The following is a 24,720-nucleotide window of genomic DNA, read 5'->3' as shown; positions in this document are numbered from 1 at the left end:
TGTATTTGTTGTGTTTAGTCTTCGGCTTCTCCGTCTTCTCCTTCTTCGCCTTCTCCTTCTCCTTCTCAAGATCAGTCCTTTGCACCCCTCTAGCTCAGGAACTAAAGTAGCCTTTGGGCCCATACTTGGTACAATGATGGCCCATGACCCCTAGATACATCCTAGGGTACCCCCAACCCCAAAGGTCAAAGGTCATGGGCTACAGGGGGCAATATGTGTAAAATTTCAAACAGCTCTAGATCAACTACTATAGCGCCCTCAGGGTTCATACTTGGTACAATGATGGCCTATGACCCTAGAAGTATGCTATGCTAGCCGCAACCCCAGAGGTCAAAGTTCATATGCTTTAAAAAGCAAAATAGAGTGCGACCGGTTAACACAGTGTATCGCAATAGGTAGCATTTTGGTAGCTACCTGTATTTGCAATGATGAAGGCTTCAAATATCGTCAAGGCGTACAATGGGGGTTAAGAGGTTAACCGCTTAAAGGGACACAATGTTTTGGGATTAAAGGGGTATTCTCCAGTCTGGTGGTGTTTCAGAGAGAGTGAGGGTCTGATGGAGTATAAGAGAGAGTGATGGCTTGGTGGGGTATTAGAGAGAGTTTGGACCAGCCTGGTGGTGTTTTAGAGCGAGTGAGTGTCTGGTGGATTATAAGAGAGAGTGAGGGTCTGGTGAGGTATTAGAGAGAGTGTGCGCCAATCTGGGGGTGTTTTAGAGCTAGTGAGTGTCTGGTGGAGTATAAGAGAGAGTGATGGCTGGGTGGGGTATTAGAGAGAGTTGGGGTCAGCCTGGTGGTGTTTTAGAGCGAGTGAGTGTCTGGTGGAGTATAAGAGAGAGTGAAGGCTTGGGGGGGTATTAGAGAGAGTATGGGTCAGCCTGTTGGTGTTTTAGAGCGAGTGGGTGTCTGGTGGAGTATAAGAGAGAGTGAAGGCTTGGTGGGGTATTAGAGAGAGTATGGGTCAGCCTGTTGGTGTTTTAGAGCGAGTGAGTGTCTGGTGGAGTATAACAGAGAGTGATGGCTGGGTGGGGTATTAGAGAGAGTTTGGGTCAGCCTGGTGGTGTTTTAGAGCGAGTGAGTGTCTGGTGGCGTATAAGAGAGAGTGAGTGTCTGGTGGGGTATTAGAGAGAGTATGGGTCAGCCTGGTGGTGTTTTAGAGCGAGTGAGTGTCTGGTGGAGTATAGAGAGAGGGTCTGGTGGGGTATTAGAGAGAATGTGGTCCAGTCTGGTGGTGTTTTAGAGAGAGTGATGGTCTGATGAGGTATAAGAGAGAGTGAAGGCTTGGTAGGGTATTAGAGAGAGTATGGGTCAGCCTGGTGGTGTTTTAGAGAGAGTGAGTGTATAGTGGAGTATAAGAGAGAGTGAAGGCTTAGTGGGGTATTAGAGAGAGTATGGGTCAGCCTGTTGGTGTTTTAGAGCGTGTGAGTGTCTGGTGGAGTATAAGAGAGAGTGGTGGTCTGGTGGGGCATTAGAGAGAGTATGGGTCAGCCTGATGGTGTTTTAGAGCGAGTGAGTGTCTGGTGGAGTATAAGAGAGAGTGCGGGTCTGGTGGGGTATTAGAGAGAGTGTGGTCCAGTCTGGTGGTGTTTTAGAGCGAGTGAGTGTCTGGTGGAGTATAAGAGAGTGATGGTCTGGTGGGGTGTTAGAGAGAGTGTGGGCCACGGGCATAGATATTCGTGTTTGGTCAAACACAACTGTGGTTTCTAGTCCTTCTTCTCCTTCTTCTCCTTCTCAAGATCAGTCCTTTGCACCCCTCTAGCTCAGGAACTAAAGTAGCCCCTGGGCCCATACTTGTTACAATGATGGCCCATGACCCCTAGATACATCCTAGGGTACCCCCGACCCCAAAGGTCAAAGGTCATGGGCTACAGGGGGGCAATATGTGTAAAATTTCAAACAGCTCTAGCTCAAAAACTATAGCGCCCTCAGGGTTCATACTTGGTACAATGATGGCCTATGACCCTAGAAGTATGCTATGCTAGCCGCAACCCCAGAGGTCAAAGTTCATATGCTTTAAAAAGCAAAATAGGTACGACCGGTTAACACAGTGTATCACAATAGGTAGCATTTTGGTAGCTACCTGTATTTGCAATGATGAAGGCTTCAACTATACGTCAAGGCGTACAATGGGGTTAAGAGGTTAACCGCTTAAAGGGACACAATGTTTTGGGATTAAAGGGGTATTCTCCAGTCTGGTAGTGTTTCAGAGAGAGTGAGGGTCTGATGGAGTATAAGAGAGAGTGATGGCTGGGTGGGGTATTAGAGAGAGTTGGGGTCAGCCTGGTGGTGTTTTAGAGCGAGTGAGTGTCTGGTGGAGTATAAGAGAGAGTGAAGGCTTGGTGGGGTATTAGAGAGAGTATGGGTCAGCCTGTTGGTGTTTTAGAGCGGGTGAGTGTCTGGTGGAGTATAAGAGAGAGTGAAGGCTTGGTGGGGTATTAGAGAGAGTATGGGTCAGCCTGTTGGTGTTTTAGAGCGAGTGAGTGTCTGGTGGAGTATAAGAGAGAGTGATGGCTGGGTGGGGTATTAGAGAGAGTTTGGGTCAGCCTGGTGGTGTTTTAGAGCGAGTGAGTGTCTGGTGGCGTATAAGAGAGAGTGAGGGTCTGGTGGGGTATTAGAAAGAGTGTGCGCCAATCTCGGGGTGTTTTAGAGCTAGTGAGTGTCTGGTGGAGTATAAGAGAGAGTGATGACTGGGTGGGGTATTAGAGAGAGTTGGGGTCAGCCTGGTGGTGTTTTAGAGCGAGTGAGTGTCTGGTGGAGTATAAGAGAGAGTGAAGGCTTGGTGGGGTATTAGAGAGAGAGTATGGGTCAGCCTGTTGGTGTTTTAGAGCGAGTGAGTGTCTGGTGGAGTATAAGAGAGAGTGAAGGCTTGGTGGGTTATTAGAGAGAGTATGGGTCAGCCTGTTGGTGTTTTAGAGCGAGTGAGTGTCTGGTGGAGTATAAGAGAGAGTGATGGCTGGGTGGGGTATTAGAGAGAGTTTGGTCAGCCTGGTGGTGTTTTAGAGCGAGTGAGTGTCTGGTGGCGTATAAGAGAGAGTGAGGGTCTGGTGGGGTATTAGAAAGAGTGTGTGCCAGTCTGGTGGTGTTTTAGAGCTAGTGAGTGTCTGGTGGAGTATAAGAGAGAGTGATGGCTTGGTGGGGCATTAGAGAGAGTATGGGTCAGCCTGATGGTGTTTTAGAGCGAGTGAGTGTCTGGTGGAGTATAAGAGAGAGTGAGGGTCTGGTGGGGTATTAGAGAGAGTGTGGTCCAGTCTGGTGGTGTTTTAGAGCGAGTGAGTGTCTGGTGGAGTATAAGAGAGTGATGGTCTGGTGGGGTGTTAGAGAGAGTGTGGGCCACGGGCATAGATATTCGTGTTTGGTCAAACACAACTGTGGTTTCTAGTTGTATTTGTTGTGTTTAGTCTTCGACTTCTTCTCCTTCTTAAGACCACTTTTTGCACCACTCTAACTCAAGAACCTAGGTAGCCTCGGGGCCCAAACTTGGTATAGTGATTGCCCGTGACCCCTAGCATCATCCTAGGGTACCCCGACCCCAGAGGTCAAAGGTCGTGGGCTACAGGGGGAAATATGTGTAAAATTTCAAACAGCTCTAGCTCAAGAACTATAGCGCCCTCAGGGTTCATACTTAGTATAATGATGGCCCATGACCCCTAGATGTAACTTAATGTAGCCTCGACCCCAGAGGTCAAAGGTCACATGCTACAGGGGGCAATATGTGTAAATTTTTAAAACTGCTCTAGCTCAAGAACTATAGCGCCCTCAGGGTTCATGCTTGGTACAATGATGACCCATGACCCTTAGATATTTCCTGCGGTAACATCGACCCCAGAGGTCAAAGGTCATGGGCTACAGTGAGCAATATGTGTAAAATTTCAAACAGCTGTAGCTCAAGAACTACAGTGCCCTCAGGGTTCACATTTGGTACAATGATGACCCATGACCCTTGATGTATTCTATATTAGCCGCATCCCCCAGAGGTCAAAGTCTAAACACTTTAAAAAGCAAAATTGGTACGACATATTAACACAGTTTAGCGCAATAGGTAGTATTTTGTTAGCAATGATAACGGTCTGAATCGGACGTCAAGGAAACTGATCACTTGACAAAAACTCCCTTAAAAGGGAATGTGTAGGCATTTTGATTTTGGTTCCTTGGACCACTTCAAAAGGTTTTCATGATGGGACAAGGGGGGTGCTTGGTTAAGGGGTGGGGTCACGGGCATAGATATTCGTGTTTGGTCAAACACAACTGTGGTTTCTAGTTTCCTTTCTTTTTCTTCTCGGCATCACAGAAACCTTCGGTCTGATATATAATGTTAAGGGTCATATTGCACGCTGGGAAATTGGAAATCATTTTACAAGACTTGGTTCAAAAACCACTTTTGCTTATACAAGCCTGTACTTAATTTCATATTTCCATACGGTCTACAGTGGCGGTGCCACGGGTGCAAGTTACGCCAGTCAGAAATCTTCCCATCTCCCCCCTCTCAGTTTTCTCCAAAAGAAACCGAAACCAAAAAAATTTACCATTATTGTGGCAATTTGGCAGAAATTTCATGATTATGACCCCTCCCCCCCTAAATTTTACTTTGCACTCTTTTGCCCCCAACAAAAAATATCTGGTGCAGCCACTGACAGTGAACAAATTCCATCATTTTATATTGAAAATACAATTTATTCTCAAAATACATCCATAGAGTACTATTAAAAGAATCACTTGTCCCGTAAGCCTATTTACTTCATCCAGCACTAAGCTCAGTGCAGTACATCCCCCTCCCCTAGCAACTTGGAAAAACGTTTCACAGAATGTGTAATGTGTAGTGCTGTAATCGATAAGCTTTCTGGGTATCGATATGTCGGGAGGCAAACATCCGACATGTCGATACTATTATCGATACTCACGCAGTTTGAAACACGGATTTGAGTTTACCAATTTTATTATCAGTAAGTTCCAGAAACAAGTTAACAACAAGTGTATTGAAGCCTAACAGCTAAAACTAAATTGGGAGACGGTAATTTGAGTATTTGACGGTAATTTGAGACCTGATTTGAGATAATCTAAGCATGTGTGCCATGTCGTTTGTGTATCGATACTGACATTGAGTGTTTCGACATGTCGGAAGTCTATGTATTTTCCGACTATCGATACTTACGACAATCGATTACAGCACTATATGTGTATGTATACCGTCATGAATCATACTCATAAGATGTACACATGACCACTTAGCACATTGCTTAACCTACAGATTGCACTCATTAAAAAACCACTGAGATTTTACATGCAAATATAGTGAATCTCTGCCTTACCAAATAAAATTTTATAAGCCTCTTTCCCACAAGTACTTATTTCAAAATTCTATGGGAGAACCAAATGCTCTACTTTGTAAATATGTTTCCTGAAAAGAAAAAGAAAATCTCCAGAGATCCCTGAATGCACCTTTAAAAGATGCTGCAAAAATCTAATATATCCTCTTGGTAACTCAAAAATAGTACAACGGCCTACTAAAATCCACTCAAGACATCCTGAAACAGCACTTTTACTCTACTTTGGAGACATCCAGACACTTTAACCACAACCTTTGTGTTATATCCCTGAATTATTCTTATTTATTCTTATTAAATTCACTACAGGTCTATCTCTAGGGAGAGGAATTCAACACCCCTTGTAAAATTAAAAGTACTTTATTTCTTCCTATACTTGTGCAAGAAGGAGGCATGAAAATTGATGAATATTTGTAATAACCAGAAGCTATGCGTATTAGGGGGCTATTGTTAGCATCCATTTTTGTGTTTTCTTTGTCTCTTAATAGTGTGTTGCGTTGACTTTAATTTTCACTTGGCATTTTTATCATTACTGCTTTTATGTAGGCCTATGTAAAACTAAGAAAAAAACATTAGCTACTGTGCTGAAGTTGTACAGTGTTTTATTTTGGCAGAAATAATTTATATTTCCATCAAAAACTATTTATAGAGGCCTACAATATGAAAATGGACAGGTCAAACTGTGCAATTATGAAATTTGTTGTCAATGTATTTTTGGTCAACCATGGGGGGGGGGGGGAGAAATTGAAGTTTTTGCCATGAAAAGGAAAAGTAGGAGCCAGTTCTAGCAGAATGATATCTTGAACTTCTAAAGAGATTTAAGGGGGAGGGGGAAACAACTTTATCAAAACAATATGACGAAAATGCAAACTTAAATTCATCAATAGGGAAGTGATCAAATTTAATCCCCTTTCATGTATTGTCTGACTAGGCCCTAATTAAAATTCTAATAGATTTATAGTCATGGGATTTGAAGTTCAAAGTGGTCATTCCTCATTAGTATGGGGAACATAAACCAAACTTGCCACACCATAGATAATAAATTCACCATGGTGTGTTCACAGAGGTCAACAGCTGACTGACCAGGCTGTTTCTGTGGGGGAGATTCCTTGCAAGTAACATCAATCCCATAATCAGACACTGATGTTCTTGCTAGTATTGGGATCCTGTAGGTCAGTGAACCTGGTATGGTCCATGAAGGTTGTTTGTCAGTTTACAGCATTGATTTATTGGGAGTAAAATACTGATGAGAGATCTCAACCCAATAAGAGGGGTTAATTTGTTTCATCAGTAGACCTGAATTTGACCATAGATTTAGATTTGACCGAAAAACTGTCCAATCAATCATAGATAGAGGGGCAAATTCAGTTGTTGTTGTGAATGTCATAACTGGGGTCATACCATACATATACTGTTTCATGCAGTCATGCTTGGTTTGCACACCTGTTAACAACCCATTGACTTTGTGTTGTGATCATTTTGATCCTGGTTCCTACCACAGATAGCTTGAACCATTTGAGCTTGCAACAACTGGCTTTGACACCACACTACTACAGCGAATTTCTCCATTGGCAGCTTCACTGAGAGACACAAGATGATGCGAAGTCCAACAACCATTCCCTGAAGAAACACAGTAGGCCTATATATTTGGTGCATGACTTTCAGATTACAGACCTCTGTTTGTTTGTTTTATCAATCACTCCATGTGGAGACACACTTGTGTCCTGATAGGACCAGGCTCAAACAAGATGCTCAAGCCAGGCTAAAAAGCCTATAGTTTTTGCTAGGAACAATCAGAAATTTATAGGGGATGAAATCAAAACTCAACCGGCTGTTGAGTGGGGGGGGGGGACTAATACGAGGTGTGGCGTGCAATGCATCATCATGCAGCTATTGGTTACTACAACTCGCCGTGTGGAGTTTCCGGAAATTCACAACTCGCCATGTGGACTTTCTGCAAACACTACAGGGGGTAACTCACCATTTTAACTCGCCTTTTTCAAACTTGCCTATTTTTTAACTCACCAATAACCTGTCCTCCTACCAGGGAGGGTCTGTCATAAGTGGACAGGCAAGAGGACCAGTGCAAGTGTATGGACAAATCTTGCCATCAGCCCTGTTCAGAGAACGAGCACCCCTGCAAAACACCTGCCAGGCATGTAAAAAGCTTTGTAGAAATCAAATCCAGATTGTAAAGTTGACCCTGAGGTCAAGTTCATGTGGTTTGTTATTTCAAGTTGGATAAGATCTCTGTAGGGTTACAATGCTATCTTGGCTTTGATACCCAGCCATGCTGGTTGAATGCAAAGCTGTGCTTTCATGTCAAATTCAGTCTGGTTTTAACCCCGCTTTTAACAAGGCATTTGACAGCTTTGAAAATATCTGGGAGGTTTATTTTTAAATGCAATTCAAAGGGAACAAAGTTTGACCGTTCTGACCACAATCACATCACAGCAGCTATGTGCTATTAAAGTGTTTGATGTATTTAAGCTGGTACCAGAACATAAGCCATTGGGTTATTCCAGTTGAAATCTATACACCCCTATGGAAGATACAACCTTAATCTTCCACAGAGGGAGTGTGAATTTCAATTGGAGTTACCTGGATGGGTGGCTCCATTTGAAATCTACACTCCCTGTCTGGGTGATTAACATCATACCTTCAATAGGGGGTGTATGGATTTCAACTGGAATAGTATAAATTATAGCCTAGAGTCCGAAGTTTACCGTTTTCTAAAATCCATTTTCCGTGTTGTAATCCGTGTTGTAAAATTTGTAAATCCGTGTCATGAATAAAGCTTAAAATCATAAACAATGATATTAATGTCAGGGTTTTCTTTAACGCACAAAACACGCGTATTTACGCGTTCAGGCACTCTGCTGACTCCTTCAAATCCAAAGTCCCAAAGTCCAACAGCATACAAAATCTTGAAAACGACGCGTTCAGATATTGCAAGATTTGAATAGAGAAACACCCGATATTGTGCATTTACTCTCGGCTTTTGGCATTTAGGACCTACCTCCGATATGTAGGGCCCATCACATTTTGTCAGCATCGATCCATGCATGTTTTAGTGCTTAGTAAAATTGTAGAGGGTCAGTTTGAAATCTTGCAAATTGGGTTCGGGTCCTTTTTTTCTGTTTAAATGATGCACCAAATGCCTTCAATTGGACTTTAATTTTGCAAAATATTCCCTCTCATGGGGGAACATCCCCCTCAGACACCCCCATGCCTAGTGGATAAACAAGTGACCATTTTCGCATCGGCTTTCGACATTTGCCAATTTAGGCCCTATGTTTAACACAATTTATAGGCCCAACAAGGGAAAACGTGACAACGAAGGCTTTATGGACCGTCATTTCACAATTTTCGGCTTTTCAACTTAAATTTTACACAGTAATAGTGCCAAAATGATCCACCAAATCACTTCAATTAGGTCTTCATTTTGCAAATTTTCCAAGTTCTGAGGGGGAACATCACCATGCGTAGTTGATAAACAAACGGCCACTTTCACTTCTGCTTTCGACATTTGCCAATTTATGTTTAACACAATTTGTAGGCCTACCATAATAGGGAAAAGTTGCCGTCCACGAAAGGCTCCATGGACTGCTCATTTCACAAATGTTAGGCTTTTTAAACTAAAATTTTACATTATTAATAGTGCCAAAATGATCCACCAAATTGTTTCAATTAGGTCTTCATTTTGCACAAGTTTTTTTACTTCTTTTATTATTATTATTATTTTAAATGTTATTATTTTCTTTTAAAATTGCCCCCACCCCCTTCTGACTGCATGCTCTAGATCCGCCACTGCTCTAAAAAGTGGCGTATATTTCTTATTGACTTGGGGGGGGGGGAGTGAAAAAATGTCTTGAAGTGAATCCAGCACCTTTTGGCGAATAAGTTTATGGTACACAAAATTTTACCATTTTGAAGCTAAACTGTTTAAGTATAGTGCAAAAGTGGAATAAATTCGCAATAAGCGCGCAACAATTTGCACTTTTGGGACTAAAATGACCAATGAGGTTAATTTGGTCAGAGACCCACATACAGGCGTCAACATTGGGGGATGATTGTATGGACCATCCCCCTGGCAAAAAATCTACATCTATGGCTCCAAAAACACACATATTGTTAAAAATGTCTTCAAAAACAGTATTATAAAAATACCCCTTGGGCAATATTGTTGACTCCTTCAGAGGAAAAATTCACAATTGAAAGGGTCAAAAAAATTTGAAAATACCCTTTCAGCAAAATGCTTAAAGAAAACCCTGATTAATGTCATAATAAAGTGTTCAATATCGCGATCAATATGCTCTGATTGGAATATTCCCACGATAATATGCCGACTATTACGATGTTTGGAGGGATATAGGGGGTTCATGCATTGGTAATATACCTTTATTTCGGTATTATGAAACAGTATTTTTATCACAAAAATTGACATAGGGCCTACACAACTCATGATTGTTTTTAACGTTTATTTCTCTTATCTTTTAACAATTTTTGTCACATCATACAAAAATGTCATTTTCCGTGTTGTACCTCCGATTCCGTGATTTAGCCCATTTATACATGCCATAGTAGGGAGCCTCAATACTGGGTCAAAAAGTTATAAAAGGTTAAGTGGTGATTTGATTTTTCCTGAAAAACTTCAAGGGGTTCACACCATAGTTTGCATGTGTCAGGCCTATACATGAAGAAATGAAAGTGTTGAATCCTGGTGTTCAATGGACTCTCCTCAAGTTCCATGGAGCAATAAGATAATGCTATACTAGTAAGTTATATGACAATGCAACAAAAAATGAACATGCTGTTCCTTTTGGATTCATATTACAAAGTCAGTGAATGAGATATACTCATATGGCAAGCCATTGGGCTCATATGTGACATATTGCTTTCAAAAAAACACCTTGCTTTCCAAAACAACATCAACTGGGGTCCCCGGGCTGGGGTCATTACAAAAGCAACTCATTGCTATGGGTCTCCTTAAAAAGTTAAAGATTAATACAGCTTATTGCTTTGGGAAGCAACACATTGTTTTCTAAAGGACCATTCCTATTGAATGTCCTAACAATCACAATATATGTAATGAGCCGATCTTTACAAGGATGGATGGAGGTATTTAAGCATTTCCATATTGCCTATATCCACCTCATAGCCTATGCATGGTGAGCCAAATGGTAGTGATTAGTAGTGCATTGACCCATGTGAGGTACTTGTTAGCATCCACTTAAATTCCAGGCCTACTTCATCAACCTGGACTGATTTGAACCCAGATACATAGAACTGGCTCAGTTCCCTCAGATTGCTTATATATTTCATAGTGAGAACATAATACTAGTAGCTTGAGTGGCTGCACAGTAGCCAGTGGGTGTGAGCCATGAGCATATGTTACTATATTCGCTGATGGCACCTCTTTCATTCCTGATGCTATAAATGTACCAATATAATAATGTGCATTGGTAGAAATCCTGCCTGCAGCTAGTAGGGATCCTTCAATTTGTGTAAGCCCTATTTAGCAATTTAACAAAGTTCAGATATAATTCAGCACTTACACAGCATAAATATCAAAAGACAGATACAGTTTATACTTCTACATAACTTCACAAGAATGTGCCATCAGAGTAATGCACAGTGCCGCCGAGAGCCATTTATCTATACGGGCCCGGGGTAAAATGAACACACAGGCCCCCTTTTCACGGCCCCTGAGGTCTCTTTTCTTTGCTTTAATGGGCCCATTAAGGTATGCATTAAGGCCCAGTGGTAACGCACCCCCTTAACCCCCCTTGTCGGCGGCACTGGTAATGCACTGATCATTTTTAATATATTTCCCCCTGCATGCTAATATACAGCACCTTACACCACCTACCTTTTTCAATAAAAAACATGTCACAAAACTTATCTCCTATATGCCTGAGCTTCTAAGTTTCATTTGTTTATTGTAAAACAATTTGAGCACTTGCGCTCCAAATTCTCATGATCCAGCCCGGGGGGGGTCACTCCCATTGTAGCCTGTACACCATCCGCGATAATCAACTTTTGAAAAGCACCCTAAACAAAGATTTAACCCTTGGCTAAAACAATAGCCTAAACAGGGATTTTATTCCTTGCATCAAATTTCATACCCTAAATTTCATTTCCGCGTATCATAGCAATTGCAATTTTGCTACCCTTTTTCCAATATTTCATGTTTTGACACCCTAAGCGCGTGCACAGATCGTGCTTACCCACGTAAAACTATATACCCTTTTTACGCGTTTTTCATTATCGCGGATGGTGTACAGGCCACAATGGGAGTGACCCCCCCCCCCCGGATCCAGCTTCTTTACAAGTAGCCTATTATTCCAAATATTCTGAGCATGTTTTAGGCAAAACAACAGATAAATTCATCGCAAGAATATTACTCTGAGCAATGCAAATCTTACCACGGTTGTTGCTGTTGTATCTAATATCACACATGTAATCCAGTATGATCCTACATGAACTGACCACGTATAACCATCCTATCTCATGTAAGGCAGCTGCAGTCTATAAACACATCTATGTTATTCCATCAAACATACAAGATCCTGCCTGCCCCCAGCCTGACTCATTCAATCAAGGCCTAACCTATTGTAAGCTTAGCCTAGCCTGCCTGACTGTTCTTAGCATAGATAGATATATAAACAAACCCCCCTAATATCCCACGGCCATACAACCTGTCCTCATGGTATACACTAGGATCCACAACATGTTCATCTATCAGGGCACAGTTCTTTAACCCCAATACATTTGTACATTCATTGAATGACCTTTGAAAATTTGGGTACAAAACTCATACTCTGCAACTTGAGGTCAAATTTTGCACTATGAGTGTTTAATTGAGGTTATTGAACTATGCCATTGGGATGAGGCCATTGTGGTCCATAGTGATACTTCCTATTTGTGATTATTGCTGACTTCCTATTTGGGTAACGAGGCTTTGTACCAACAACATTTGATTGTGAATGGTCTGGTTGCATGTGTGTGGATATTGGGAAACTAGCACAGGATGGGTTGATATTCTTCAGAATGGTGTTAATATTTTGTGCCACAGTAATTTTAAGTTGTTCTTTCAAACTGGTGTAAAATATTAAAGCATTAAATATAGGCTATTTGTTATCAAGTATAGAAAAAATGTGTACAGTGAATATAATTTATCATGAAAAATGTATTACACAAATATTACAAGGTTTCCAATATCCTCTAGTTCCTGTTGGTCTGTTGTGATTGCAACTTGCTATTATGAATGTTGTAATTTGCTTAAAATGAGCAAAATTTCCACTCCACTAATGGAAGCTTTAATGCAGCAGGTTTAAATGCAGTTAGTGCTCGGAGTAATTACCTGATGAGTTGGCACTAGTGCATTTTTCTAGCTACACTTAAATCCGAAAGCATTCAACACACAGGACACATGGCTATCTTACAAAAATTTACAAAATGAATTCATCATCACAAAAAATTCTCTCTGGAAAAGAATTCAAGTTTCTTGCAAATTTCTTAGTTAAACAAGATTTATATACAACTTTTCAAAATAACATTTAGCCTTATTCATTAATACTATTTACAAAAACATTGTGGTTGACTGAAGTAGAAATTAACAGTTATTAACAATAATTATGTCTCGATCATAGTAGATTGTCATGAAAGGCTCATCACAAGAATATCGCCTGTACACAACAATTTAAACACCTCGCAAGTGGGAAGGAAACAATATCAACTGCTCGCAAAACTGAAAACAGATCTGTCTTTACTCAAAATGTGAAACCTACCTTTAAGTTGTACACAGGTTGGCTCTACCAACTTACACGAATCTTCACTGACTAAAGCCATTATTGGATGTGATGTTCACACTTCAAACAGTGCCCCAATCCTCACTGTACCTCAACATTATTTCCCAATGCATCCATTTCCCCCAAAATAATGGAATACTTAAAACACCATTAGAAAATACTCTGCATTATTCAGTTCCACAACAACAAGCTGTTTTTAATCACCATCAACAAGCGGTAATCACTAAGTGCCCGAGACTAGTAGTAGTACTGATCACAGCCAGGCATGGGCAAAATGAACACAGATCTCGATTTTAGCCTTTTCGTTTCTGCACACACAATATTAAGCGATGTTTTTGCAAGTTTAATTACACCAAAATATTTCTGGAATCTCATCACCAGCTGAAATAAATTGACTTGCAAATTAACATACATGACGTGTATCAAATATAGGACTCTTGATCATTGAGTAGAGTATAGACCCACAAGTAGCTCAGCATCAATATACATTGTGTACACTTATATTCAACAATGAACTTTGTCCATGGATACTGTGCTACTGTTAGTCAGTACGGTTTGTTTCCTAAACACTATACCCAGCTCACTAGGTGTTGCTTAGATTTCTACTGGGACCTACATGTGCCAAATCCAAAGTTTTTTGTCTAATTACAAATCAACCATCTAAAGCTGTATCCATATTGAATAACTTGAATAGAGTTCACAGTATGGTGGTGGTTTGACTCGCCAGCGACTTTTCAGTTGCAATTTTTCACGGTATTTTGGTTCATATGAGTTGGCAGCGTGAAGGTAGCGGGTGCTTTGAATATCTGCCAATTCAACTGTGAATTTGGGACAGGGAATGTTGGTTGATTGATGATAAAACCTACATCAATGTTATACATGAAATGTGCAATTCCATTTGAAATCCATACACCCCCTATATGGAAGCCATCATCCATGAACCTTAATCTTCCACACAAAGTGTATTTCAATAATGAGGTTACCTGAATGGGCGACTCCATTTGAAATCTACACCCCCTATGTAAGATATTTCAATCATGTCTTCCATATGGGGTATATGGATTTCAACTTGAATAGCCCAATGAAGAATAAACACACAACAGGTTATTGGGAAATCTTGAGAATATGACAATGCGAGTAAACCTAGACAAATTATGACATTGGGAATTGAATCAAATGCAATTTGTGCAAGTTTATAACTCTAACCCTGGGCCCTAACTTTGCTGATGTGGGCCCTAACTTTACTGATGGACTGGTAAAAATTAAGGCAAATTTGTAGCTTTGTAAAATCACTCAATGAAGTATACAATTAGAATGGCACATAATATCCAATATTCACATTCACATCATCTAGTGTTGATAGCGATATACCACTTTTATTTCAATCCAGAAACACAGGCCACGAACCATGGATGTCCATGGTTCCTGTGAGCTCATGTGCATATACACTGTAAGTGTAACAGATTTCTGTAACAGCATCCTCATTTGCCAGTGTTTACAAACACAAACATGCCCACAAAAGGCCCTGACAACATTTTTCTATTGAAGTACAAAAAAGCCAGAATACTCCAGTTTGCGGATTAAACAAGTCATAGTAGAAGCTGTTCACTGGCATTTGCCCACTAATACTGGCCGATCTTCCTCCAGTATTTCACTGGAATCTATCCTTCAAAGGATAGATACCGGGGATAGATATTGCCGGAGCAAAATTCTGGTTACCGCCAAGAGAAACTTACAAGATTCCACATCAGTGCACATCCCGGTGAATACACAATGTATGGCTATATGAGAAGATAACCTAGCTTTCTTGTGTAATTAAGCAAATGCAGCGTGGGCCCTGGTATTTATCATAGTAGAAAATATCTTCAGCGGCTATTTTCCACTTTGTTTCTCACCCGGAATAATGCTAAATGACCAAGAGAAAAACAATGATAGACACACCAAGCAGACGATGGGAATTTTCATGTAAAACTACTGAGATAGATAAGATAAGAACAAAATACTCACCCAAACAACTCATTATGCAATCCTGTCTTTCCTCTAACAGCCTGACAAAGATATCAGGTATCAGAGATTAATTAGAGAGCAAATTCTACAATATCATGAATATTCCAGACACAGATGGTTCTCAGAAAATAAATAAAAAGCTCCCACTCCTGAAGATAACGCCACTCACAATGATCCTAGTATAGATGCCACTCACAATGATCCTAGTATAAATGTACAATCTCAAAGTTTGTATTTATTTATTCTCAGCAAGCAAGGTTCATTCAACCGGTGAGATGACCACATGACTTGAACCTGACCAACAGTGATCACCATTCACTCACCGATTTATTACAATCCTAACAAAATACCATTGTTCATAAATAAACATTTTGGGCTTTAAACGTTTCATTCCCTCCATTCATCAATGCACTGCCAATGAAAGTTGGCCCAAAGCAAGTTCTTGTGTTTTCACCTCCAGGCCATGCCTCATTATTATAAAACTGTGCCACCCTAATTCAGTTACAAAAGGTTATTAGTACTACTAAATAGTACCCTATATATAATTAACACTCTGCTCTACTGCTAGCCATTGAAAGTTTTGAGATATTTTCTCAAAATATCAAGAGCTATCTCAAGAACCACTGAACTAATACTATGCTTGTTTGTACTCATTTTAATGCATTTTTCACATTGATTCCAAATATGTGACTCCTCGCCACAACTGAGCCCGGATGTCGCCAGTGCCACTATTGAGATATGCTCCATCGAACTTAACAATAAACAATAGGAAAGAAAGGATTTATTGACTGTTTTATTGATTTTTCACTACTTAAATGTCAAGTACTATAGACATGATATACATCATTTTAAAGCTAATTTCAAGCAGAATATTTTGGTTGAATATCTCAAAAATGATGATTGGCGACATCCGGCTCAGTTGTGGCGAGGAGTCACATATGGTCATGAAAATTTACAATTTTTAAATTTTTAAATTTTTAATAAAAAATTGAAACTTGTCGTCTGCACTCGGCACCCGTGTGGAGAGAGTTAACAGGCAAATGGGGTCTATTGTTGATGACTATTGTGTGCCATATTCAGAGTCTGCCCTTTTAACACCTAGTATTTTTCTTCCTTTTTAAAATGAAAACAGAAATAAAATGCAAGATTATGTCCAACACCTGGCATTGGTCAAGGTTTTTACTTTTCAATTTCTCAATTTCTGCCAATTACTTAATGGAAGATTACAGATCGATCATTCATAAATGACATGTGTTACAAAAGAAGTGGCATAATTTTGAGCTAATTGTTATTACCTTCATTATTCAGAACAGGAGTGCAATTAAAATTTTAAGGACCCACATCAATAATACTTAATAGCACCAAATAAAAGAGCAAAGGTAAACTGTGGATATTTGCTAAATTATTCAGATTGAAGGGACCTATCCCACCCCACCCCAATTCTATGACCCCGTTTACACAGCTCTAGCCTGAAGTCAACTTTAGTAGACTTTGAACTTGACTTCATTTGTGTGTAAACAGGGTCGCATTTTGAGCTCGACTTCAAATGATGAAACTAGCAACATTTTTCGAATTCAAAGTCGACTTATGCAATGTAAACGAACACACGTAATTCGACTTCATAATGGTTATTTGAAGCATGAAAAAGTGATGGCATAAAAGTCAAATTCACAATTTGTTTTGAAATTGACTACCATGTAAACACCACATCAAGAAATAATTTACGCTAATCCTTAGTCGCAATCTGAATTCGACATTGCCATTAGACTTCTCTTTGTGTAAACGGGGTCTATGGTTCTTTGTTTTTCTTTCTAGATAATTATTTCCACCCAAACCAATAAATGGGCCATCTTTATTGTCATTGCAAAGTGCATTTAACCTTTAGAAAAGACAAAGGAAGTATTTTAAAGTTTGAATTAGGCCATACTACTAAATAATACATGAAATATGGGTTCAGACCATCAATCATGGGAGCACAGAGGCATGTGTCCCCTTTTGGCAAAATGACCCATTTTTTCTTTTCAGCTACTTTTTGACAATTCAGGCTGAATGTCCATACCCCCCATTTCATGACATACTGATGCTATAGACGAATCCAACGAGCCAAGTGATGGTCAGAATTCAGTCAGCCATTTTTTTTTACTGGGTCCCGTCTGCACCCAATTGGGTGGATTAAAAATCGATGTTGAATTGTATTGTGTTGTAAACTTTCATCATTCTTTTGTATACCTGTAACACAGGTGATGGAATGCAGTAGGCCACATCATTTCACATTTTAGGTGGGATAGACCTAAGTGGGGACCCAGCTATGGCTGCCATTGAGGTGTAGGAATGCGTGAAAATGGATTCGTCTATAAATGGCTGACACACTTTTAAATCACAAACTGACAATACTTATCAATCACTAATGGTGTTCTCTGGCATTTATCAGCAAAGTTTACATTGAACCAATCTAGCACAAATAGAAGATATTTTAAATCACTCTATATTGAAGGAAATCCTCACTGATTTATTTTCAGTCACTGTCAAAGTTAAATAAACCCCAGCACCATTTTCTAACAATGATGGAACAAGTCCAAGACTGAAGATGTTTATTATGGAGCATAAAACTCTTTCCTCCCTCTAAATCCAGATTTTCTACCTTCTTAAAGGTGCATGCACAGATTTAGTGAGGTTGGTCATCTGAAATGTTTACAATGTTATTTTTTTATTGCATGATGTGATACATTCATTATTTAACAAGAAAAAAATAAATGAAAGTTGCAACAAGTTTTGTTTTCCCAAAACATACCATTTTGTGAAAATTATTGGAGCCAACAATTTTATCACCTCTAGTACAGTCCAACCTCTCTTATCCGGACCTCTTTTATATGGATCTCTCTGTTATCCGGCTGTGAAATCTTCAGAGGAAAACAGGTTTTTGATGATTTAACACCTTAATTCCATGCTCTGAATGCTTAGAATGACAGAACTATGTCGCATAAAGCACTCTAAAGCCATCTTTTAGTGTGATTACCCCATGTAAAAACAATCTTTTGTTGTCACCATTTCAGTACTTGGGACAGTCAATGCAGAATTACATGTAATTCACTTATCCAGATTTTTCACTTATCCGGACAATGCTTGGTCCCATCATGGCCGGATAAAAGAGGTTGGACTGTACACTACCCAGACCAATAGGAGCTGGTATAGGCCTACAGCTACAGGTCTAATGTTTTTTTTGGCTATTTTAAACCATTATATAAGCTACAAGCCAAACAAAAGGTGTAAAATTTTACAAAATTATCTTAGCAGGGGTTTTCATGCAATAAATGACAATAATATGATCTGGGTGACATTCCAAAATGCGTTTTTTTGAAATATCGATGTATGCTCTTCATAAAATAAAATTTGATAAAAATATATAAACCTCAAAATTGGTGAATGTGCCTTTAATTCATCCCAAAATGAACTGTCTATCAGCTTTGTGAAGCGCTGTCACTCCATACATATGATGGCAATTGCCACAGGATATAGGCCAGAATACCCAAACAAACTAGGAGATAAGATATGTCAAAGATTTCAAAACAAATATTTAAATGTTCATTTCAGGATTGTGTGTCTTCTCTTTTCTGCCAAGTACAATAAACATTTGCTCCTAAATTAAATTTCATTTGTTTCAGAGGAGACTATAATTATGGTTGAGTCTGTGGGACTGACACCCCTATAGCATCCTTTTTGAAATATGCACACTTCCAGCATGGATAAGGTGACGAAAAAAGAAAACCCGACTGACTCAGATTTTGAACAAATTGGGGAAAAAATTTTCCTGTACAAATGAATGCCGACCCAAATTTCGGAAATTTCAGGAACAAAGATTTTGGTGATTTTTCGGGGATTTTTTAGGTCATTTCCAAAACAAAAAAAAGAATTAAAGAATACACATTTACTTGTTTTTTATCTGGAGTTTGCAGCAGTTAATTTTGTTTCACCGGGAAAGTTCATTACCCAAGAAAGTGGTATAAACATATAATTTCCATTGATGAACATTATTCCATCCATATTATATGCCTATATTATATGAAATGGATCAATAATTTACTGCACCTTTTCCAGATTCTAAAAACATGTTTTCTCATGATATCATGAAGATTTTCCCAAAAGTTCATGGTTAATTTGTAAAATTTGTAATAAGATAACCTGATCCGATGATTCACAAGAAATTCCCTTAGTGGAGGCCAAGTAAAAGAATGAGTAGTCAAGGTATTAGAAGCAAAATTTGGTGCATTTGAAGACCCTTGAGGTTAATTTTACAAATGTTAGGTGAGGTGAACACAAGTTATATAGCATTTTTATCACATTAGTGACGTCAACATGTTTCCTTCGTTAATGTTCACTGAATATATTAAGATGACAGGCAAAGAAACTACACAACTGCTATGGTAATTTTTGTATGCAATTTTTCACGTTTTGCAGATTTTGAATATTGTTTGATTTTAATTCAGTTTTGAATTTTCTCACATAAACTTCTACATTGCTTACTTGCTTACTTGCTTAATTCGAGTGGTGTCCTCGAACTGTGATGGCTTTCCACAACTTCCTGTCCTCCATTGCTGTCTTGAAGTCTGCTGCCTCCAGTCCAGTGTCATTTTTCAGAATGTCAATGTAGGTCAGAGCAGGTCTTCCAGGTTTCCGCCTCCCATGCTTGGGTGTCCAATGAACCATTTTTGATGCGGGCTCATCACTTCTAGAACAGTGGCCAGCAAACCGGGTTCTTCTTTCCCTGGTCTTGTGGCTTAATTTGGGAAGATCTCCATATAGGTCTGCATTTGACCTATGTTCTTTCCAATGCACATTCAGTACAGTTCTTAGCATACGGGTGTAGCAGCCATCCAGACCCTTTGCAAGTTTAGGGGTGATGGTCCATGCTTCGCATCCATAAAGCAGCACTGACTCCACTGTTGCAGCAAAAATACGAAGTTTGAAACTCTTGGTAAGAGTTGACCTCCAGATTTTCTTTTAGTTTACTGCACGCCTCCATGCTGCTGCTTTACGTAACTTGACATCCCTTTCTGTGCTTTTCATCCAAGCGCCTAGGTATTTGAAGTCATCTACCTCCTCTAGTTCTACACCCTCAATTGTTGTGATGCTTTCTCTCCTGTTATTGTAGGACATATACTTTGTTTTACTTCCATTCATCTTCAGGCCCACTTTAGCAGCTGAAGTCTCCACTCTACTGAAGCAGTTCTTGTGCTTGGTGTATTTCCTCAGACAACAGTGCAATGTCGTCAGCAAAATCAAAGTCTGTCACCACAACTGGACCAACTCTCCTACTTCGCCTCTTTTCCAGATGGAATCCTAGCTCCTCTTCATTTCCTTCAATAGCTATTCTCAGTGCAAAGTCGAGGACAATCACAAACAGGTATGGGGCGAGGGTATCCCCTGGAGTACTCCTGCTACGATTTCAAACAATTCTGTCTCGCCATCTGGTGATATTACTTTCGCTTTTGTGGTTCGGTACATTTTGCCAATAGCTTCAACAATGAGTTCCGAATACCGTTGGCATGGAGTATCTTCAACATCTTGCCTCTATGGATGGTGTCGAAAGCTTTCTTGAAGTCGATGAATGTTATTATCGCTGGCAGGTTATGCGCCTTTACCTCTTCAATCAGCCTACGTAGTGCAAGGATGTGTCCAACAGTCGTTCTACCAACTCTAAATCCATTCTGATTTGTTCTTAGATGCTGGTCAATTTCAGGTCTAATCCTATTTAGTATCATTCTGTTGTAGGTTTTGGCTACGATGGAGCTTAGACTGATACCGCGATAGTTGTTTCCTGAACTAAGATCTCCTGTTTTGGGGATAGGAACAATATTAAGTATGGACCATTGATCCGGTTTCTTCCCATTGAGAAGTGCGTCATTGCAGAACCCCAACACAATGTCATCTAGGTTGCATCTCTTCAACACTTCTGGAGGTATGTTGTCCTCTCCACAGCTCTTTCCCTCAACCAAAGATGCCTTAGCTTCTTGATATTCTTCTTTGTCAAATGGCCCCACTTTAATATCAAGCTCGTCTAAAATTGGTGTAATTTCTTCTTCCTCATCATCAATGTCAGGAGGGCTTCCAAGAAGGCCTTTGAAGTGATTGTACCAATTGGTGACCCTTTCACTTTGAGTATTTCCTTCAACTGACCTGTACTGCATGCCTTTCTACCAGTGATGTCGTTGATCAGTTTCCAACTTTCACCATGTTTGGAGTTGACATGCGCTCTTTCAACCTCTTGCAACTTGCCATTTAGATCTGCCTCAATAACTTCATTGTATGCATCATCAAGGTTTTTCTTCGCCTTCTTGTACTCCTCTCTTTTACAATCAGTAGTGTCCAGTTGATACACCTCATACGTCTCCCTGATATGGTCTCTTGCCTTTACGACTCTTGGATCACGAGAAAAGTTTGCCCTTCGAGATCGCTTCTTTGCAGGGATGATCTTCTCAGCTGCTTCTTTGTTGGCAGCGATAAATCGGCTGTACTTATCCGTAGCTGTTTCCTCCATGTCTTCAAGGATTTCAAACCTGTTGTGCACTTCTATGGTGTACATCTTTTGGATATTTCTATCAGTGCTCAGGGATTTCCAATCGAACTGGTTCTTCCTTGGTAACGCTCTTGCTCTTTCTGAGGCTTAGTCTTATTCTTGCAGACACTATTCTGTGATCTGAGCCCACACTAGCAAAGGTGTTGTATGCCTCAGCGTTTCTGCAGACTGTTCCTCCATTTTCTTCGTATGAGTATGTAGTCTAGTTGGTATTTATTCCCTCCTGGGCTTGTAAATGTCCATAATTTTCCAGCTTTCTTGTAAACTGTGTGTTTGCAATGATGAGATTCTTCTCTGTTGCTAGTTCCACAAGGTACTTTCCATTTCTGTTAGTGGTGTCATGGTAAGTAAATTTAGTGTCCTCCAGTCCAACTCTAGCATTGAAATCACCCATTACTATCAAGAGGTTATGAGCTGGGATGGATTCAATGGCTCTCCTCATACTATCGTAGTGATTCTCTACTATGTCTTCATCAGCTACGTTGGTTGGGCAATATGTAACGATGACAGTTGTTGCTGGGTTACCCTGGAAGTTTGCAATAAGAATTCTGTTGTTGTGTGATCTTACGCTGGCACATTACAAACCTATTTGCATGTTTTTATTTTTCACGGCAGGCGTCTTGAGTGCAAAAAGCATCATGTTCTGCAAAAATTTCAATATTTCCACAAAATGTTCAATATTTCCACTTTGTACAACTATATGGGGGAATCAGAAGTTGGTTGATTTGTAATGACAAGTGCCATTACTGTGCACTTTAATGCTCTACAATAGGCTTCAACATTAAAACTCCCAAGGTTTGAGATATTTTCTCAAAATATCATGAGCTATCTTAAGAACCACTGAACCAATACTTAGCTTGTTTGTACTCATTTTAATGCATTTTTCATGCTGATTCCTAATATGGTCATGCCAATTTACAATTCTGACATTTTTGAATTTTTGAAAAAAAAATTGAAACTTATCGTCTGCAGTCGAACCAGTGTGGAGAGAGTTAAAGCCATACTTATTATGTGCAATTTTGAATTTCCTTACTTCCCTTCATTTGGTTTCTCCCACTTAGTTCAGGTTTTTTCATCCTGTGGTTTTACTCTCATTTTGGATTGTCTATCCTAATGATTCAAAGGTAAGCTTTATCATCAATTTATTTATTTCATCTCATATTTCCATTTCTCACAGAAAAGAAACATGCTGGAATTAACATCCACACTACACCATATAACAATCTACAAACTCACCCCTATGTATGTACACAAACACCCCCCTCCCCGCACACACACCCCCAAACAAAGAACCCAACGATATATAGTACATGACTACACAAGCGTAGACAGAGGTTCTGTAGTAAATCAGTACAAATTAAACATTTTTTGCTGAAATATTTTTGACAAGATCAGAACTCTGCAACATCTGTAGACTTAACCATGTACGACTCATCCTCAAGTGCATTTTTACTGTGTATTGCATCACAGATCCTGATTGCATGGTCCACAGTTAGACACGAGTCCGCACTTGGAGTGAGCAACACACTTTTGTCCTTGGTTGATAGTGATTATGTATGAACACATACAAACAGACCTACTATAGTGTGTCTCATCTCAAGTTGGATTTCGCAGATTCAGATTTGAATCAGTGCGTTTACAGAGTTGCGTTGCCAAAGCAGGGACAAATCGCTCTCCTATGCATATGTAGACACCTCGCACGGTTAGGTTAGCACTCATAATTCAAATCTGCCAATGCAAAATCCAACATGGCATTACTCTCAACTTGAGAAGAGACAGATTATATGTCGTTTCAAAGATCCTAAATAAATGTGCATATCCCTCATCAGAGTTAACGACATTTTACCTTTAAACATGTGTTAAGAGCCTCAATCGATTGTTGTCAACCACACAATCATCACATCAACACAATTTGCAATGTACTATCAATGCCATTAACAGCCTCAATCGATTGTTGTCAAACACACATTCATCACTTCAACTCAATTTGCGATGTATTAACAATGTCATAAATCACACATGAAATATAAAAGTGCTTTCATCTATTGAGTAGTCTGATTGGTTACCATGGCAACTACTTCAGAAACAATTTGCTTTAAATCCCTTCGCTGTTCCCTCTGAAATTGAAATTCATCCACTCCTTGATTTGTAAACCCCTAAGGTTTTATATGCCATTTGCAACAACTCCTAAGTTTTCATGATGAAATTATTTTTGTGATTCAACATTTTTTTTTAAATCCCTCCATTTAATTTAATTTCATCTAGGTTCCGCAATTTGCATATAACCCAAATAAAATCAAATGCTCAACATGCTAAAGAAAAATTATCATTTCAGTTTGAAAGTAGCTTGATAGTCCGGCACAAAAACCAAAGATTAAGCAAATGTAAAATTGCCCCCTTTCACACTATCTGTAGAAGCAATCAGCTATTATTTTAATTTGCCAGAACTATTAAAATCGGAAGCCTAGAATTCATGAATACCAAAGCACAAATTTACATGGGCTAAGGGCAGACAGTAAAATGTACTTGGGTGCTGCTTTTATGTTAGGCTGTTCCAGTTGAAATCCATACACCCCCTATGGAAGACATGACCTTAATCTTCCACACAGGGAGTGTGAATATCAAATGGGGGTTTCTCCATTTGAAATCTACACCCCCTGTGTGAGAGATTAAGGTCATGTCTTCCATAGGGGGTGTATGGATTTCAACTGGAATAGCCCGGTATGCACTTATGTGCCACAGGTATGCTTCATAAATAAAGAGAAAAATTGAGCAAATTGTGAAATGATTTATGCACCTAGGGAAATTCATTCATAGCAATTTTCACAAACTTATGAATTCATCTTTGGTTTAGAGATTTAAAATTAAAAAAATTGAAAGAAATTTCGCAAATTCAAAGGACTAAATCACGAAACCATGTATGAAAATTAATCCACTATATATTTTTCTATGGTCTGTGCTTGAACACATTTTGAGGTGGTGCAATTGCTGTTTTATATTAATT

At 39.5% G+C, this 24,720-nt stretch overlaps 1 protein-coding gene across 1 annotated transcript in view; it reads right to left on the bottom strand.

The window, feature by feature from the left end:
• LOC140171632 (chondroitin sulfate N-acetylgalactosaminyltransferase 2-like) overlaps positions 1–13,512 on the bottom strand; it is a 34,578-nt gene extending 21,066 nt beyond the window's left edge. The window contains 1 exon segment of the mRNA XM_072194917.1: positions 13,115–13,512. The gene's annotated coding sequence lies outside the window, so the exon portion shown is untranslated.
• Between the last annotated feature and the right edge of the window lie 11,208 nt (positions 13,513–24,720).

The sequence above is a fragment of the Amphiura filiformis genome, chromosome 15 (genome assembly GCF_039555335.1).
Source record: "Amphiura filiformis chromosome 15, Afil_fr2py, whole genome shotgun sequence".
NCBI classification, from domain to species: Eukaryota; Metazoa; Echinodermata; class Ophiuroidea; order Amphilepidida; family Amphiuridae; genus Amphiura; species Amphiura filiformis.
This window is presented reverse-complemented; position numbering and strand designations above follow the sequence as displayed.